The following is a 20,084-nucleotide window of genomic DNA, read 5'->3' as shown; positions in this document are numbered from 1 at the left end:
TGAGCCAGAGAGAGTGCAATTCCTACCTCGAGTCCACAGCATACAGGAACACATTCATTTGTCCTGAGATTTATTAGTTCAGGAAATACCTTGGAGACTTCCGGTCCTCAGGGTTCAAATCCTACCAATGGACAGGATAGCTCCGTTTTGGTGTTTCACTAACTAAAGCCCTTTGGATTACAGGAAAATACTTCATCATTTTCACCAGTAAATCAAGTCTATACATTTACTCTATTAATTCACTTGTCCATCTGTCCATCCATCTATCCATCCATTCATGCATAAATATTTATCTCTTTCTGTCCATGCATTCATCTAATCATGCATTAATTTATGCATTTATTTTTTTCACTCAACTGGTATTTGAGCAATTACTCAATTCCAGACAATAGTGTAGTCATGAAGAATACCAACATGAATTGGACAGAGAACCTTGACCTCAAGGAGCTCTCAGTCTAGACAGAGAAACAGACATGTACTTGGGTAATATGACCTCAGGGAGAATAGATACAGCAGCAGATCATCTGTAAGTGCTGGGAATAGGACCGTCCAGAGGAAACTTCTGAGCTGGGTTTTTAAAGATAATCATGAAAGGCATGGGTTGGATGAGTTGGGATAGGCAAGTCATCCCAGACATGAAGCAGCATACGAAGAAGTGTATAAGTTTGATTACTGATGGGAATTTTAAGAGGGGAGACAGAAGACCAAGAGAGGAACTAAAAAGTCTTTCTGAAGTCTCAAAACATGAAAGCAATGTAATCATAGTGGAACAAGATCCTGGAGAGGCAAGCAAGGAGGCAAATAACACAGCATATTCAATGTGGTCTACTCTTTCTGCATCTAATTTGGTGTCCTAAATACAGTAGGAGCCCTACAGCTATTTGTAGAATTCTAGCACTTTACAAATTCAGCCCCATTTCATCAAGTGCTTAATCAATGCCCACATCCATGCAGAGGCATGCATGATGTGCATTCATTAACCACAATACATCAGGGCTGAACAGCACCTGGCATAGAGGAGACTCTCCATAATCATTTGAAAAGTGAGAGAACGAAAGTTGAGCATGATGCATGTGCTTTGTGTTCATCATGTCATTGTAATACTGTAACCCTACAGAGAAAGTGGTATTGTTATCAAAACCAGAAGCCAGGGGAAATTCAGAAATTTTCTATAGGCCCCACAGCCCGTGACAGGATAAAATAGGACAAAGGACCTCCAGGAGCTGTGTTTGTCAAAGGACCAAGTCTGGGGCCAAAAGAGTGATGGGAGTTTCACTTGATGCCAAGGTCCTCAGGGGGTATTGTGGAATGGGAACGAAAGAGTGGGGGGTAAGTTTTTTTGTTTTGGTTTTTGGTGGGAGAAAGACAAGAAGAAGAGAAAAACCCTAGGATCTAACTCTAATTTAGCATCTGGTCATCCACATGGGTCTAGACATGCTCCTCTGGGAGAGAAAGATCTTGATACTTTCTTTGCATGAATCAACAAGTATCTCCATCAGCAGTACTTGCTGTACCAATTTATGGCTTGGAAAATGGAAGGGCAAAGAATCACTCTCCCTGGGAGTGGAAAAGTGAGAGATCTCCATACACAAGGAGCCTTACCTCCTGCACCTGACTGTCCTACTACTCAACCCTCTTCTGGGGGACGATGATCAGAAACCAGCACTCACCAAGGCTTCCATGTCAGAGTAGGTAAGACTGGTTCCCTGGATCTGAGTAGAAAGGCTCCTTTAATGTCAAAAGGGGGTGGGGAAGAGGAGAAAGGACTTTCCAAATCTTCTTCCTGCTCAAGCTCAACAGCTCCAATTTGGGGGATTATTTTAGGCCTCCTTTTGATGGGGAGCTCAAAGGACAAAGTTTGGGCTGCAAATAAAATTGAGTGCACCACGCAAAGGGGAGTTACATCACGCTAGGAACGTTTTAAGGAGCTTATATGCAACTCGGGAGAAGAGCTTATTACATCTCTGCTTCCAGGGAGCCTGCGGATCAGATTTAATCTGTAAAGAGGCCCCGTCAAGGTCTCCTCTTGGGCCAACGCAGCCTCCAGCAGACCCAAGCTGAACAGTGGTTCTCTCCCCAGCCCCAACAGAAAGCATACACAGCCAGCCGCTGGGGAGAGAATGTCCAGCTCTAGCCATCTACTCTCCTTTATGCTCCATTTCCCCACCTAATATATAGCTGCTCTGCATACGTAACTTCCATAGGCAGCAAAATTGAACGTCCTGATTTTTTAATAATGCTAGGCAATAATTTCATCACCCAGATCACTCTCTTTGCCTGTCAGCATAGAGGAGAAAAAAAAATCCTGTGTTGTTGGATAAACTCACCAGATGGTTCATCTCTATCAACTGCACATTATGCCTGCCATTACATCTCACTCTTTGTAAATCTCAACTGTTTAGCGGCCATCACATCAGTATTTTTTTGCCTAGTTAGCCTTTCAACCTCATTCCCCAAAGTAACCAAACCACATTCAATCCCCCCACGGACCTCTGTTCCCATGCCTGCATTCAGACGCATATGTCTTCTGCTTTATGAGTCACTGCTCGATGCCAGCTAAGTATATTACTGCCTCGAAAATTAACTCGCACACTGAGAATAATCACAGAAAAGAAATTTGTTTTCCTACAAGGTTGTTTTCCAGCTGTTTTAATGCAGACAATTTTACCCTGAAATCCAAATTGAAAAAAAGAGAGACAGAGAGAGAGACTTTAAAATCTGCATAATTTGAAAGTGCTTAATGTAAATTAGATAGATCAGCCTAATTTTATTTCAGTACTTTTTAATTGCATTTATAATTAGTAAAATACATTAATGTGCTACACAGAAGGTCAGGAGTTCTGGTAAAGGGATCTAATTAAAATGCCCCACTGCATTTCTGTCACACATGCGCCCAAGAACCTGGAAGCCTGCTTCTGTCCATACTCTGGACCAGACTATTTTTAACTCATTTGTGTCTTTATCAAAATCAGCCATCCTGTATCAGACAATCCCTTGTGTGGAATATCCTCACTGTCCATCTCACCCAAGCATTTATGCCTCCCCCTTAGAGACTTCTCAGTGACTCTATACCAAATCTACTAGGCTAAACTCCATTTGTCCTCATGTGGCAAGGTGTTTTTCTTTTTTTTAAATTTTTTTAAAATTTTTATTTATTTATGATAGTCACACAGAGAGAGAGAGAGAGGCAGAGACACAGGCAGAGGGAGAAGCAGGCTCCATGCACCGGAAGCCCGACATGGGATTCGATCCCGGATCCTCAGGATCGCGCCCTGGGCCAAAGGCAGGCGCTAAACCGCTGCGCCACCCAGGGATCCCGCAAGGTGTTTTTCAACAATAGTTTACTTCCCTGCATTATTTCCTTCCCATGCCCTTCAATCCATTCAAGCAGAGAGGCCCGTCTATACTTTTGTCTCTGGAAAGGGACCCAATGGCAGCAGGAAGTCCTCCTTGCTTGGGTGGCCATGTGGCCCTGTTCACTATTCGAGAAGTCTCAAATGAGAACAGAAACCCTGGTCACATCTCTGTGTAATAAAAACAATAATGCAGTGGTAATAAGATTTAATTTTTCCCTCCTTCATGTGTTGGCAAAGTCATGGTGAAACTAGGTAATATGCCACTATAAAGCCCTGAGTCACTGGGGTCACACCCATTTCACCACACTTCCCACAAGCTCTTTACCAGGGCAGATGGGCACTTTATTTACTCCCTGGAGCTCTTGCCACTGCCTAGCAAGAAATCCTGCTCTCTCTGCACCCTGGCCATAGCCCCAGGGCATATTGAGGACAATGGGCAGTCTATTCACAACACAAAGGCACAAGCTCCCTCTGTCCTTATTCCCTCAAGTCCTAGTCACAGGATGTCCCGCCCTAGTTTGCTTTTCACTTCTTATTGCCTTGTTCACTGCCCATTATAATGGACATTGTTACCTAAGAGAAATGAGATGGACTCTGTGATCAAGTCCCCCCAGCACATTTGACTAATCCCAAATCCAACTGCACACTGTTGGACTCAAATCATCATGTGTGGCCATAGGGTTAGTCTGGCGCCCATACCCTCAGCACATTTCCCACTTTTTCTGGAATGACCCGACATATTTTACAGCTTCCTATATCTACTCTCCTATGTATATATTTCTCTCAGGGTATAAGTAGGATACGTATCTATATATTCAAGCTTATATATTTATATAATTATATACATATAATAGGCATATATACTTAATAGAAGAAATGGGACATGAATATACATCTTTGGAAAAATGCATATTCATTTTCTGAAGCCAGATGTATATTTAGTACATGAAACAGAACACCCATATATAGCAACATTCCCCCTACTTATTTTTTTAATTAATTTTAAAAAATTAAACATACCACATTTTATTCTGGGAACTAACATTTGTTGAATATGTAGATATACTGAGAGATTATACTAAGAGCTATATATATATTGTTTGATTTTTTTTTTCAATGATCCTGACCACAGCCCAGTGGAGTAGCTGTTGGAAACCTCCCTTTTGCAGATGAAGAATCTGAGGTTCAGAGAGGCTCACCCAAGGTCCCACAGAAAGTAAACAGCAGAGCTGAACTTAAATCCAGGTCTGACTCAGGCAGTGGACTGAACCTCCAGGCCATACCCACAGAGACCCTAAAGGAATTTATGCCATGCCCACACAGAGCAGGTACCCAGGAGAAACCTCAGAGCTCAGACACCTTGATCATGATTTTGACGGTGGCAAAACTTAAAATCTTCTTTCTGCCTCCATCCATTGGGCAAAACAGAACATCCAGCAAAAGTAAAAAAGGAAACAGCAGTCATCTTTATAAGTAATATTTGATATATGCACATTTAATGGAGAAAAGCATAAAGTGAGTGACCTGGAGTATAAAACCCAGCTTCCAATTCTTGTCCTAATAATACTGTAATGAAGATGCCTCTACCTTATCATGCCAAACTCTAAAGTTCCAGGAATCACGAATTTGTTCAACCCTTCATGCCTTTGCTGTGTCTACCTGGAAGTCTCACATCTTCCTGGGTCACCTGGGAAGCAAACCCTTTTCACCCTTTGTTGTTTTTTTGTTTTTGTTTTCCTTTCACCCTTTGAAATGAAGCTCAAACATCTCACCAAAGCCTTCTCTGACCCTAGCTATCAGGTAGGTGGCACAGCAATGGGGAGAAATCAACATTTCATCCAGGCTCAGCTATATCATAAGTTGCTGCTTAAATTATCTGAGGGGAAAATCTGTCTTATTTACAGTACTACTAAGGACAACCATAATCTTAGGGACATCTATATATACAGGGACATCATCTTTTCCATGACTTCTCACATCAACCTGCAAGGTCACATTTATACCTATTTTCAGATGAGGAAATGGAGATTCAGAGAAGTGAATGAAGTAACACGTACAAAGTCACACAGCTATGAATAGAACCAGTATTTAAACCCAGGCTGCCCATTCTATGTATTCTCAGGGACTTGCCCACAGTAGATGCACAATAAATGCTGCTTGAAAGAATATACACTGTGCTTTTACTGAAAGCCTATATTGTGTCCCATCTAATTAACCTCAAGCAGATGGAGTGAGGATGCCCTTCTAGAACTTGTCCTGCTTGTCCTAAGGCCTCATGACTTACCTAGAAGTCAATATTTCATTATGAGCCCATCATACAGGTCAGTGTAATAATTAATGACTATCTGCTGGTGTGGCTGCTTATCGTATTTTAGCTTAATTCCAATAAAATCTAAATGGTCTATTAATTTTCCTAATAAATTTAGATATGGCCTCTGACCGCAATCTGGCTTTGATTAGCTAACAAAATATTTGAAGATGGGCCAAGCTGGCTCTTTCAAATATTTCAAGCAAATAACACTTAATTGGATTTAGGATTTTCTGCGTCAGTGTATGGCTGTGCTCAGCAGTGAATAAGAGAAGAGGACAGCTTCATAATTGGTCCCCAATGACCCAGAGTTGAGCCACCCTGGGGAGCCATCTAGATAAAGGTTTGGAAGCCAAACATGACCAAGACAACAAGAAAATATGTCCTCAGTTATAGGAAGAGCAGAAATGGAGCAGCAGAGGGTACCTTCACAGGAGTACTCACAAGAAGGTCCCAAGAACTGGATGTACACAGCTACCTTTCTGAGACTGCCTGCCCCAAATATGTCCTGAAAGTCTACACCATTAATGAAAGCCCAACATAATTTTTACCCTCCCCCACCCAGAGGGGGTAAAATGAGAGATGGGGAAATGACAATGTTCTCTTACAGGCTTCTTGCATGAATGCTTCCTCTTATACTTCAGGTCTTGGCATAAATATCACCACTATGAAGTTCCCCTTTCTCGAACTCCCTAAATAAAGGTGACCCCACCAACCTCCTCAAGAGATTCTTTATCACAGTTTCTTTATGGTAGTTATTAGACTCTGTAATCTTCTATAATTATTTTATGTATGTATGTGTTTAATTGTAACCTGCAGAATGGTAGAGACCTTGGGCATTGACACAGAGTAGATACTGAATAAATATTTGTTGAATGAGTGAATAACTGAAGAATGATGAGAGGCCCATACAGATGTTAATCTGGAAATAAGAAACAGAAAAAGATAACAGAGATGGAGCATACCAGGTCTGGAGTCAAACAGCTGAGTTTAAAACTTGGCATTGCCTCTTGCTAGCTGGATGACCATAAATTACTTAACCTCTCTGTATCTCATTTCTTCATCTGTAAAATGAGGTCAATATTAGTGTCTCTCTTATAGAATAAAAGTACCAAATAAGTGTTGATGTATAAAATCCTCAGTAAAATAGCTAGAACACAATCAGTGGTCATAAAAGGCTATTGTGGTCGTCACTGTCATCCTCCTCCTCATCATCAACATCCTCAGAATATGGAGACACCATCTGCTTCAGCCCTGCTTCACCCCTGGGATCTGACTCTCTAGCCCCATCCTAGCTCATCTTTGAAACCTAATCCGTGGCACCACTGCCTCTTCTCTTCTTATCTCTGACCCAATAGAATACTCTTTGAGACCACTGATTACATCATACATCTATCCACTGTCTGCAGTAGACAATCAGTGTGTATTGATGAGGTTACTGATGCTAGATGGACCAACCCAACACTGATTTTATTCTTGGGGAAAGGGGCAACCTTTCCCCAGCAGGTTTGCATCTTCCATGTCCTGAAACCTACCCCATGTTGGCTGCATTCACTTCCTTATAGATCCAAAGCTTTGTATTTTAGAATCCTGTCCCAGATGCTGGTGGGCTCACTGTTCCTGACCACAGCCTTTGGGCAGATTATGACCATCCATGACAGCTCACCAAAGCCCAACCATGCCTTCATAGATATAAAACTCTTCCCTCAACAAACTGAGCCAAACTGCAATACCCCCTATGGCCATCTAGAATGCACTGCTCATCCCTATGCAAATGTGAAAAACCAAATGCATTGCCAAAGTCTCTGAAAAGGGGGGGGATTATTGATGCAAGTGGTGAGTGTTGTCAGACCTGTCACTAGGAGAGTAAACAAAACAACTCACTCATTAGAGGATGCGAGAGAGATTGTGAGGCTCTAATGGTTTTGGAAGGCAATGAAAAGAAGCAAATGCTTTTCCCTTGGACATATGCAGAAGGAAAAAAAATGGAACTGTGTATCTTCTAGGCTTAAAATCAGATGTAATGAGGGAAGTATAGACATATCTAATGGAGGAAACTGATCTATGTAGAGTGCCAGAAAAAAATTTCGTGAAAAGTGGCACTGGTGCTGAGACTCACAAGAAAAATGGCCAGGGAATGGGGAAGGAAAAGAATTCCAAGCTAAGGGGAAAACATGTTGAAAATGACAAAGTAGAATAGATCTTGGCCCTTAATAGGAACTGAGCAGCTCAGTGTAATTGGGCATAGTGAGTGAAAAGGAGAGAGAAGGGAAATAAAACTGAAGTAGAATCCTATCTTGCATTTACAGATGTCTCAATCAATTTGTGCTACTACAACAAAAGTACCATAGGTGAGTTGGTTTCCACAACAAACAGTTATTTCTCACAATTCTGGAAGCTGGGAAGCCTTAAGATCAAGGTGCTGGCAGACCTGGAGTCGGTTGAGGATATGCTTCCTGGATTGCAGATGGCCATCTTTGTGCTGTGTCCTCATATGGCAGAGAACAGAGAGAGGGGAGGGAGCTCTAGTCTTTTCTCTTCTTACAAGGACGATATTCCATCATCCAGGCTCCAACTTCACCATCTCATCTAGACCTAATTGCCTCTTAAAATCCCTACCTCCCGATACCATACAAGTGCATATGCATTTCGGCATATGACTTTAGGGGGTGGGCAGGGCACAAATGTGATGTCTGTAACAATGGGTTAGGTCTTTTGTTAGGTGTTTCATATCCACTGCCACTGATCTGCAGACACAACACAACAAGGTAGGGATTACTTTTCCCATCCTTCAAGTATGAAATTGAGATCAGATAATTTGTGAAGCTTGGTCAATAGTCATACAAGCAGGGAAAAGTAGAGCTGGAGTTTGAAGCAAGGTATATCAGTTTGCATGTGATTCCTCTTGGTTTTCCAAGAGCCAGATGGATGAGAATGGATATGTGCCTAAAGGCACATGCAGGGCATGTGAACACTGGGATCCCATGTGACGTGTGAGCTTCCATCTTGCTTTATGTCACCACGATAGGATTGCAGCCTCTTGGCTGCTAATACTTAAGAGATGCCACCAGCCTCTGCCGAGATTTAATATTGGTTTAGCAGTCAGGAGTTAATTAAATGTTAATGTTCAGTCACTTGAAATTAAACATTAGGAATCTCAGCTTTATTTGTAAGTTTCTTAAGCCATCATTGAGGTGTTCTTCCTGCCTCCCTCCCACTCCTGCTGGGCTGCCTAACTCCTCCGGCTGGATCCCCCATCCACAGGCAAATTCATTTTGCTCACCGCATGCCTTGACACAAGCATTTGACCTGCCCGACAGCCATACTCCTCCAGGGAGCAAATGTAAAAGGTTGAACACACACACACTGACATAGTTTCACAGAAGGTAAGCCTACCTATAAGATCATAGCTATTTCAGTATTTGTGACATTTTATAGACAACACAGCACTCTCAGGGACATAATTGAATTTGACCTCATGGTGAGATGATAGCAATGATGATAATAATATTGGAAGAGGAGGAGAGACGAGGAAGAAAAGAAGACGGTGAAGGCAAAGATGGAAGGAAAGGAGGGAGATGAGGAAAAAGAAAAAGGAAAGGGAGAAGGAGAATTTATTATTCATTATTTATTTTTAAATTTATTTTTAAAAAATATTTTATTTATTTATTCATGAGAGACATACACAGAGAGAGAAAGAGAGAGGCAGAGACACAGGCAGAGGGAGAAGGGAGCTTGACATGGGACTCGATCTCGGGTCTCCAGGATCAGGCCCTAGGCTGAAGGCAGCACTAAACTCCTGAGCCACCAGGGCTGCCCGAGAAGGACAATTTAAATGTTTTCTGTTATATTTTCATGTAATATTCACAATAACCCCAGAAGACAGATACACATAGAGAAACTAAAGCCCAGAGAGGTTAAATCATATGCCCAAGATCACACACAGAATGAGATGTCAAGATTGATACTTCAAATGCTCACTCCCTTAACTACAACTGATCTTATTATACTTGTGAAAAAGTGCATTTCAAAGACTAGATTTGGTCAAGACACCACAGTTTTATTTTACCCATATATGAGGTAATAAAGCTCAGAGAGGTAAATTGCCCATCCAGTGTCACACAGCTTGATGTGAGGTTCAGGGCTAGAATCCTGGTTCCTGTCTTCCAGGAAGTATGGGTGTGTGCATGCATGTACACACACAGGTCCAGGCTCCTTCCAAGCCTGGAACTCTCTCCTAGTGAGTAGGATATCCTAGCACCCTTGGTTAGTTGCCAAGTTCCTAGCTGCCTTTAAGTTCAGAGTGCTGTTCTTAAGTAGCTAAGTAGTGGGAGAAACAGGTGGAGGCGGGAGCTACACTCCATCTCTTCCCAGAAAGGCAACATCACTTGTGGCTGCACATCCCTTTTGGGACTCTGGCCAGTGCCAAACTGGCTCTAGGATCTTTCAGTGGCAGGAAACCTGTGCCCTAGCGCCAACACCAATGTACTGAATTGAAAATCAAGGTAAATCTGCACCAAGGGAGATGTCTAATCAAGGCTCAGGTTTGCATTTCCTTCTCAATGGTGTGTTGACAAAACAAGAAAAGACAGAAACAAACACGGTTAAACTAATTTTCTTTCAGAGGCCATTCAGGGAGAAGTGAGAATAGAAGGGCTGCCTAAGGCCCTCAGGGAAGAGCTAGAGGGACTGGTCAGTACAGGAGGGCTACACCAAGACTGGGCTCCCATCTTCCTAAGCACTTCCCAAGCTAAGCAGCAAAGGTAAAGAAATCTGAGGTCAGCCCAGCAGGGAGGGGACCCATGGGGGAAATGACTCTCCAGATACCTGGACTGCCTGAGGTTTAGAAAATATGAAGTATATATAGTTGTGGCACTGTTTCTCCAATATATTCAAAAGAACTTAGGAAAGGACTACAGATGGTTAGAACAGGAATAGTAACAGTGCTGCCCATTTATGGAAAAGCTGCTCTCTGCCAGGAGTATACACAATGCCATTTCTTCAACAGTCTTGCCCCGTGGTCTATTTCACAGCCCCTGAGACTGGGATCCCAAGATTCTATTATTATTATTTTTTTCACATTTTTAAAATTTAAATTCAATTTGCCAACATATAGTATAATGCCCAGTGCTCATTCCATCAAGTGCCCTCCTAAGTGAAGATTTTAAATTACTGCCTAAACATAACCCGCCGAAGGGTTCGGAAATCACCCCTTCCAAGTGGCTTGCTTTACAGAAGAAGAGACAGGCTCCAGGAGGGCAGAGCTGTGCCAAGATCATCCTGAAAGTCCTGAGCATCTCAGGAACCTCTAAGCCCCAGAGGCAACCCCACAAAATCCAGATGGTGGGCTCAGTCACCTTGCTGGTCATATTCAAAGTCACCATTCGGGCCACGGTGGCAATCTTCATTTTCCCTATCTCTACATTTTCAGGGAACAAAATCTCTTTAAGTGGAAATTGAGCAAAGTGTATTTAGATCAATCAAATGTGTTACGGGTTTGTGAGATCACTTCCTTTTGAATCCCTAAGGTCCAACTCCTGCTTTGGCTAACATTTTCTACTCTTCAGAATGTAGTGTGGGGCCAGAAAGACCCGGATTTGGATGTAGCTTGAATACTTACTGTTAGGTATCTTTGGCAAGTCACATATAAGTTTGCCAAGCCTATTGTTCCTGGAAATGGGAAGGCTACCCATCCATCCCACAAACTTTTGAGTCTTTGCTGCATGACGAGCACTGTCATAGGTGCTGAGAGTTGAGCAGTTGACAAGACGGACCAAAACTCCATGTTCTTGGCTAATATCCAAGTGGGGATAATAATAGGATCCAGACTGTGGGTTGGTTGTTAGGACAGAAGAGATATTGCATGTAAAGTTCTTTGAATAGTGCCTCCTGGTAAGCCACCATTTAACAAATCATGTCCGTTAAAATAATAAAATTATGAATATACTATGATCACTTTTTGTTTTTAAAGATTTGAGAGAGAGAGTAGAGTATGAGAGCGAGCATAAGCCAGGGATGGGGGAGGGCAGGGGTGCAGGAGAGGGACCCCAGGATCAAAACCTGAGATGAAGACAATTGCTTAACCTACTGAACCACCCAGATGCTCCATTTGCTGATCACTTCTAAAATTATCGGCCAAGCTACCTATTTTTTTAAGGCAATAGAAAATTTTTAAAAAGGAAAATAGTTGATTACATAGTTTGGTGAGCATTTAAGCATGTGCCTTTTGATGATTGAGGTGACTCAGTATGGGAGAAATTGAAAGAAGATCTAGCATATACTCCCATAAAAGTAGCACAGGGTGCTGAGAGCAGCTAGAGAGACTTTGGAAGAGCTTCTTGCTGCTGCCAGGGCAGGGCGGTGACACTGGCATGGCATGTGCCAGACATTTCACCGGTCTTCTTGCCTCTCATTTTCATGCAACCCCATGTAGCAGGGTGCTATTACCTCCATTTTACCAAGGAGGGAGCCGAGGCACAGAGAGGTTAAGAAATGTTTTCCCCTGGTAGGGCCAAGATGTGAACTCAAACCCCTAACGCCACCAGGAGCATTGTTCTTTTCACTGCATGTGTGCTGCACTTGTGAGCATTATGAGTCATTTTATTTTCTTTTCATCATCTTTTTAAAGACTAAGCTTGCTACTTCTGGCAGACGAGGAGATAAAAACAAAGCTGTTCAGACAGTCCCATCCTTCTCTGCACCTTTGACATTAAAAAATGCAGGGATTTCTCCTTCTTAAAAGCCTTTTCCAAATACACCTCATTCTTTTCTCCTTCTTGGGGACATGCTAGGCTCCTTTTCCAAGTTTGCAGTTAGGCATGGCCACATGACTGAGTTAGGGTGGACAGAGCAGGAGGGGGAAGGACTGCTGGCCACTCCCAGACCTAACTGATACAAATTCTATATATGACACCCTTGCCCTCCTGTTCCTTGGAAGTCTGATAGTGAGAATTAGGAGCCACAGAGTGGTAGGAGCCTGGGTCTTGAATAACTGCAAGGAATAGAGTGCCCATTCCTCATGGATGGTCACACATCCAACGAGAGAGAAATAAATCTTCCCTGCAATAAGCCCCTCAGATGTGCAGGTGTATCTGTTACAGCAGCAAACCTTAGCTAGCCTCAACAGCAGGCTCTATTCCTTAAGGGTAAGAATTATTCTTATTAAAGTCTATAATCTGGGCACCTAGCAAAGGGCCTGGCATATAGTAAATTTAGCAAGACTGGCCTGGTGATTAGGAGAATGATTTCTGAGATCAGGTCAGCCCCAGATCTGAGCACTAGCTCTGACACCTATGGGGTGTGGGAGACTTCAGGAAGGTAACTTAACCTTTCTGAGCTTCCATCGTTTCCTTGTTAAAAGCATGATATCAACTACATAGTCATGCATCCTAAGGTATGGTTGGGAAAAATGCTTAGCCTGCAGAGATCACATGATAAGCTCTCAGTAGCTATAACATTCTACTAGTAGTACTGTTACTAGTGATGATGATGCGATAGTGCTGATTAACTGATACTATGAAGTGCCCAATAGTAAGTGCTTAAGACTTGACCCGAATATATGCACATGTGTGCGCACACATACATCTCACTCATATCGATATATACAAATAAGCAGGCTTATAAACTTCCTAAAGTCACTTCTAGATACAATGAGGGCTCTGTTCCTTTCTCACAAGCATTTATTGTCACCATCCATAGCTTCTCCTTCTCCACCCCACCCTCCTCTATGCTGCTGTTTCCCTGGGTTCTTAAAAATTATAATTAATTCAGACTTTGGACTCTCAGGATTATAAGGTATTATAGGAAGGTAGAGCTAAGACAAATGCTTTAATTCACCAGCTGCCATGTATTTAATTAGAGATTCTGATGAGTCCTCCTTACAGAGATATGGTTCCTACTTCTTGTTGCATGAGAGTGAGGGAGAGGGAGTATAGAAAGGAGAGGGAGAAGGATTTGTGCACAAGGACTCCAGGACTCTGAAACTTTTGGCTAGCATGGACTGCTAGTCTGTCACATGAGCATCAGCTGGAAGCAGAGCAGTGTTGGCTGCCAGCCCTCTGCCATGTGTGGTGGGCAGGGGGAGATGTCTTGAACGAGGCTTCTATTTTCCTAGAGTACAGGAAAACCCTACATATGGGGGTGGAATGGGATAGGGAATATTCACAGATCTAAATTGCTTCTGGGGCTCCTTATATTTGTTTCTTTTTAATTTTTCTTATAATTTGGGAAGGGGTGGAGCAAAAAGCATTTGACTCTCAATGACAATACAGCTCTCAGGATGCTTGGTTTGTGTTTGTGCGTGCACACATATGTATATCTCACACTCGCTGATGAGGTTGGCAGTTTGGTAAATAAGTTTACATTTGCCCTTGTGGAGGGAAACAATTGTTCTCTTAAAAAAAAAAAAGAACGTTTGCTGCACCAAGTGTCTCTAATGAGGACAGTAGTTAATAAAATTAAAATACAGGGTGTAAACAGAAGAGTTGACAGATTCACTCATTTCTTCTCCCCAGCTGGGGTAAATAATGAGTTTCTGGTAAACAACAGAGACTGGGTTGCAGCCCCAGAAGTGTGGTCAAACTGGTGTCATATTTTGAGCAGTCAAATCTCTACCTGTGCAAAGGGGTTCATAGACAATCTTCCCAATACCATACAAGTCAATCACTAGATTAGTTCCACACTACAGACCATGGCCCTGTGGCTTCTTTTCCCACCTTCCTGGCAGGGGTAGAGGGGAGGTCTTCTTCAGATGCTCAGAGTCAGGGTGTCTTGTGGTTGGGCCCTGTGCTGCCTCCTATAGTCTCTGCTCAATTTTTTCAACGAAGCCAATGTCCTTCCACAGAACATCTAATTCTTTACTGAATTCGAACACTACAATCCTGGCATATTCTTCCTCTCCAGTGTTACTTATTAGCTCTCACCAATGTGTGAGACCATCAGACCGCCTCAAGAAGTTATCGTCAGTGGAACTTGAACATCCAGGCTCACTCTACCAGCATCCCTCCACTGGTGGTGTGACCCTCTCCTGAGATGTCTTCCCCATACCCTGCATTTTGCCAAACCTCACTCTCCAAGATCCCATTCTCTGCCACCTTGTCTACAACATTCTTATATATCTTCCTCTGCTTTAGCAGTCACATATGATTGCTTATAATTTTATTTTTCTCTGTTGTAGATCTTGTCTTCCAAACTTAACCATAAAGCCTTTGAGGACATGAGACAGGTATATACACTGCCATCTGATCATGGATAAGCATAATCATGGAACCCAAATTCCAAAACCTTACTATCGTGCTGATTTATAATCCTGGGAGAGGATTATATTGAGTCTCCTAGGGCATAAACTCACAAATAACTTCTGACTAAGAAGCTTCTGTGTGTGTTAGAGAACACCTCATTAGAACCAGGAATAGATTCATTAGAACCAGGTCCTCAAGGAGCAGAACCCTGGACAGTTGTGCTGTTGGGTGTATGCACTTGCTTCCTTTTCTCCCAATGGAAGGCCTTGTATGGTCACTACACAGTCTTCTTCACAAAGAGAAATATTGCTAGCTCATCTTGTTTCATCATGTTTCATCCTACCTTTCTGACCTCTTCCCATTCCTTCCCTCCCACCATTCCCAGATGAGGCCAAACACCAATTTCACACTGTCATCTCATTAAGAGTCTGATATGAAGCTAGTCAAACGTGAAATGGGGTTCAGTGAGTATGTCCAGCCAGGCAAGAGAGAAGCATCATTAAAGATAACATCCAAGTTGGACTTGGGCAATGGTCAGGCTAAGACAACTGAATTTTATCCCAGGATGAGATAGATGGGGAGACTATGAAGAAAATGTTAGGGGACACCTTGGTGGCTCAGCGGTTGGACATCTGCCTTTGGCTCGGGGCATTATCCCAGGTCTGGGGATCGAGTCCTGCATCAGGCTCCCTGCAGGGAACCTGCTTCTCCCACAGCCTGTGTCTCTGCCTCTCTCTCTCTCATAAAAAAAAAATAAATAAAATCTTAAGAAAAAAAAAGAAAATGGAAGGATCATCCATTTTATCCTCATGGGTAAATAATAGAACCCCTGGAGCCAAGCTTTGCTCTCAACATAAAGGTAGCCCAGAACCTTCTCAAGTCTAAAACAAGCCCCAATACATCTCTTCATTATGGTCCCTGTTACTCTCTTTTATCATTTATTTGCATTTCTGAATTCCTCTCTTGACCGTGATTTCCCTGTGGAAAGGGGATAGTATCATTGGCAACTTGAATCCTGAGAATTTAGCACATAGTCTGGAACTTTGTAAGTTTGTTGAATGAACAAATGAGCAAGTGAGTAGAGGGGGGAGGGTTAATCCTTAACTTTTGGTCCCCATCTTTGACAAAAAATTCACTTTTTATTAATAGCTGAACAAATACAAATTAAAATAATCTGGAGGTATTATTTTAGACTAAATCAATGAAAACATTTCTAAAACAACAATACCCAATGCTGTCAAGCCTGCATGTGAAATGACATCTGTATTACATTGGTGTTAAGTTGGTACAGCTCTCCTGAAATCAGTAAATCTCTCATTTACTAATTTAACAAACCAAGGGCCTACCATGTGCTAGGATAGTAAGAAGGAATTAAGGAGGGTAAAAATACAGAACCTCTCCTAGAGGTAGAAACACAATAAACAAGTAGTCACAAAAGTCTCATGAATAACAAAAAAGAGAAGGTATCAAAGATAACTTGGGAGGTTAGGGATGGGGTTTCCTGTGGGCTAAGAGCCAAAATGAGATTTCAAGGCTGACATCAGAGAAGACAAATATCCACAATTTGCTTTGATGTGGATGGAACTGGACAGTATTATGCTGAGTGAAATAAGTCAGTCAGAGAAGGACAATCATCATATGGTTTCATTCATATGGGGAATATAAGAAATAGTGAAAGGGATTTATAAGGGAAAGTAGGGGAACTGAGTGGGAAAAATTAGAGAAACAAACCATGAGAGACTCCTAACTCTGGTAAGCAAAAGGTTACAGAAGGGGAGGTGGGTGGGGGGATGGGGTAACTGGGTGACGGGCAATGAGGAGGGCATTTGATGGGATCAGCACTGGGTGTTATACTATATGCTGGAAAATCGAACTTAAATAAAAACAAATGTAAAGAAAAAGATTTCAAGGCTGAGCAACAGTATATCTAGGAGGGAGATGAAAAGAGAGATGAGATGAAAATGAGAAAGACATGCTTCATGTGAGAGACAGAGAGAAGAATGGGGGGGGGGAGTCATGTGTGGTGGGAAGACTGAATAATAGAAGTGGGTCTAAATCAACAAGGGCCCTGGAAAGCATATCAAGAGGTTTGAATTATTCTAAGGGTGATAGGACCTTTACAGGTAGGTGATATGATCAGATGAGCCTATTGAGAGGACAGCTCTATCAGTCAATAGAAAACTGGTGGGATGGGGTGGGCCTAAATGGGAGAATGGAAGTAGGAGGTGGTTTCAGCAATCCAGAAGTGAGATGATGTTAGCGTGGGCCAAGGTAATGGCAAGTAGGAATGAAAAGAGGTAGATTAATTCAAAAAATTGGAGACATTATTGAGAAAACCTGGTAATTTACAGGATGTGAGAAGTACAGAAGGATCATCACAGATGAGGAGCCAGTGCAGAGGATGCATGAATTGAGAAGAGAACACAGGAGGGTGGACAGCACACAGCAAGGGCCATCAGATAGCCCATCTCTTTAACTCTCCTCCTGGGAATTTATCTTAGGAATAATTCAGGAAAAGGTAATAGCTGTAGGACCTAAAGTATCTGTGATGACATCATCTATAAAAAAACTGGACAACCTAGATACCTAATGATGATAGTGCTTATTATGTATTAAGCATTGTTCTGAGTATCTGACATGGAGAAATTCATTTAATCCTAACAACAACCCTATGAAGTAGGTCCTGGTGTACTTCCTACCTCATAGATGAGCAACTGAGGCACAGAGTCAGGGTTTGGACCAGGAAATCAGCCTCCTCAGAATATACCTAGATCTACTACCTCTCTCTATAATGGGAAGGTTTCAGTAAGGTTGAACGCATCAGTAGGCTGGAATCTTAGACAACTACTAAACAATCATTAAGGTAATTCCATGGAAACAAGGAAAATGTGTCTGGTGTATCATTAAATAAAAAATCAGGGGAAATGGTGTGTAAAGTCTGAAAATAATTATATTAAAAGATGTGCACACATGGGTCAGATTTGGAGAAGAATTTACCATGATGAAAACAGATGTGTTTTTCAGGTGATGGGATTAGGGTGATCTTTATAATCAATTTGTCTTATATTATTGTTGATACCCATATTTTATTTAATGAAAAAGTCAAAACTAGACACAAAAAATGTATGAGCTACAAAATTCCAATTTATGAAATAGAAAAACAGAAATGGATAATCTATAGGGATTAGAAATCAGAACAGTGGTTGCTTCAGGTTGGGGGACCCTAGATTGTCCAGGGGCATAAGATACATCCTTTTTTTTTTAAGATTTTATTAAAAAAAAGATTTTATTTATTCATGAGAGACACCAAGAGAGAGGCAGAGACATAGGCAGAGGGAGAAGCAGGCTCCCTGCAGGAAGCCTGATGTGGGACACGATCTCAGGACTCCAGGATCACGCCCTGAGCCAAAGGCAGACGCTGAACTGCTGAGCCACCCAGGCATCCCAGCATAAGATACATTCTTAGGGGAGGGAAACATCTTAGAGATGATTCTCACACAAGTATATTTTTGTCAAAACTCACTGAACTGTACTTTTGAGATTTCATTGTATGTAAATTATGTTTCTTGTATATAAACAATGCCTCAATTTTTTTTGACCTCTGAATCTTTTTATTGGCCTCCTGCTCCTCAAAGGGTACCCTGTTTTGCTGCCTCAACACCTCAGAATTTTGGTGTCATTGGTCTCAGATTCCACCTTACTGTCCATGATCTTGCGGGTGATGGTCTTCTGGATGGTCTGCAAGGAGTTGTTGACCAGGGTGTCAGTAAGACTGAAGTCCTCCCCATCTTCCAACAGGTGACGGTAGGTGGCAATCCCAGCCTCCAGCTTGACCTTGACATTCATCAGGGCCTCATACTCCTGGGCCTGGCGCTGCCCCCTTGCCTGGGTCTGGGACAGCTCTGATTCCAGGTGCAGCAGGACCCCGTTGAGTTGCTCCATCTGCATCACATAGTGGGTCTCGACCTCCCTCAGGCTGTTCTCCAAGCTGGCCTTCAGGTTTCTCATTGAGTCCAGGTTGATTTCCAAAGACTGGGCGGTATGTCTCAGCTCCGTGAGGGTCATCTCAGCTTCTCCTATCTCAGGGGTCTGTGTGGTGACTACTGTGGTGCTCTCCTCGATCTGCTGGGACCAGTACTTGTCCAGCTCCTCCTGATTCTTCTGAGCCAGCTCATCATACTGGGCCCAGATATCTGCCATGCTCTTGCTGAGATCCTGATATTTGGGGACATCCAACTCCACCGTCAACCCAGAGTTGGCAATTGGTTTTGTAGACCCTTTACTTCCTCCTCATGGTTCTTCATGAAGAGCAGCTCCTCCTTGAAAGCCTCGATCTCTGTCTCTAGCTGCAGCCGAGTGACATTGGTGTCATCAATGACCTTGTGGAGTCCATGGATGTCACTCTCCACAGACTGGTGCATGGCCAGCTCCATCTCATACTTGACTCGGAAGTCGTCAGCAGCAAGCCAGGCATTGTCAATCTGCAGAACGATGAGGGCATTGTCCACAGCACTTGCAAAGATCTGAGCCCTCAGGCCCTCAATGGTCTTGAAGTAATGCCCCCAGTCTCTCTGACCTGGGGTACCTTCTTCTCCAGGTGTTCCCAGATTTTCATCTCCAGTCTCTGATTATCAGCTTCCAGGCTCCTCACCCTCTCCAGGTAGAAGGTCCTGGTCATTCAGGTCTTGCATGGTCTCCTTCTTGCCCTGGATGCCCCCTATGCCCGCCAGACCCCCAGCCATACTCGTAGCCAGGCCCTCGGACCCTCAGTCGCCCCGGAAGCTGGTGGAGCAGGATGCGGAGGTCTGGGAGCCTGAGCCCCCCACACCTGCATAGATGTTGGCCGCACCGCTGCTGATTGGCCGGACCTGGTGGCTGGGCAACTGCACGGAGCCCAGGGACTGGTAGTTGAAAGAGAAGGTGGAATGGGTGGTGAAGCTCATGCTGTTCGGAGAGTAAGAGGCTGACTTAGGAGGCCAGGACTCAGGCTTGGGCCAGGCCAATGCCTCAATTTTTAAAATAGTACAGGATGTATGATAGTTAATTTTATGTATCAACTTGACTCAATCAGGAGATGCCCAGATATTTGGTTAAATATTATTTCTAGGTGTGTCAATAAGGGAGTTGCAGATGAGATTAGCATTTGAACTAACAGATCCAGAATATGGCCCTCCCCCAGGG

General features: G+C 42.9%; 1 pseudogene; it reads right to left on the bottom strand.

Annotated features, from left to right (window-relative positions):
- Positions 1-18,557: 18,557 nt before the first annotated feature.
- Positions 18,558-19,846, bottom strand: LOC129519844 (keratin, type I cytoskeletal 18-like; annotated as a pseudogene).
- Positions 19,847-20,084: the final 238 nt, after the last annotated feature.

Source organism: Nyctereutes procyonoides, unplaced genomic scaffold (assembly GCF_905146905.1).
Source record: "Nyctereutes procyonoides isolate TBG_1078 unplaced genomic scaffold, NYPRO_anot_genome, whole genome shotgun sequence".
Classification (NCBI taxonomy): domain Eukaryota; kingdom Metazoa; phylum Chordata; class Mammalia; order Carnivora; family Canidae; genus Nyctereutes; species Nyctereutes procyonoides.
The sequence above is the reverse complement of the archived record's forward strand: the minus strand, read 5'-3'. Positions and strand labels throughout refer to the sequence as shown.